Here is a 205-nt window from a genome sequence, read left to right on the forward strand (position 1 = left end):
GAACATACCATTAATTAAAGGAACGCTGCTAGCCCCTACAAAGACAATAAAAGAATTACAGATACAAAAAATAAAATCATATTACAAATACCAAAATTAAAATAAATGATTAAAAAAAAAGAAAACGGAATCTCAGGCAGCTACTACCGAAGTGGTGGTTCAGCGATTATCTGATTGGTTTTTATATGTGCAATGGTTTTATTGC

Source organism: Penaeus monodon, chromosome 25 (assembly GCF_015228065.2).
Source record: "Penaeus monodon isolate SGIC_2016 chromosome 25, NSTDA_Pmon_1, whole genome shotgun sequence".
Lineage (NCBI taxonomy): Eukaryota > Metazoa > Arthropoda > Malacostraca > Decapoda > Penaeidae > Penaeus > Penaeus monodon.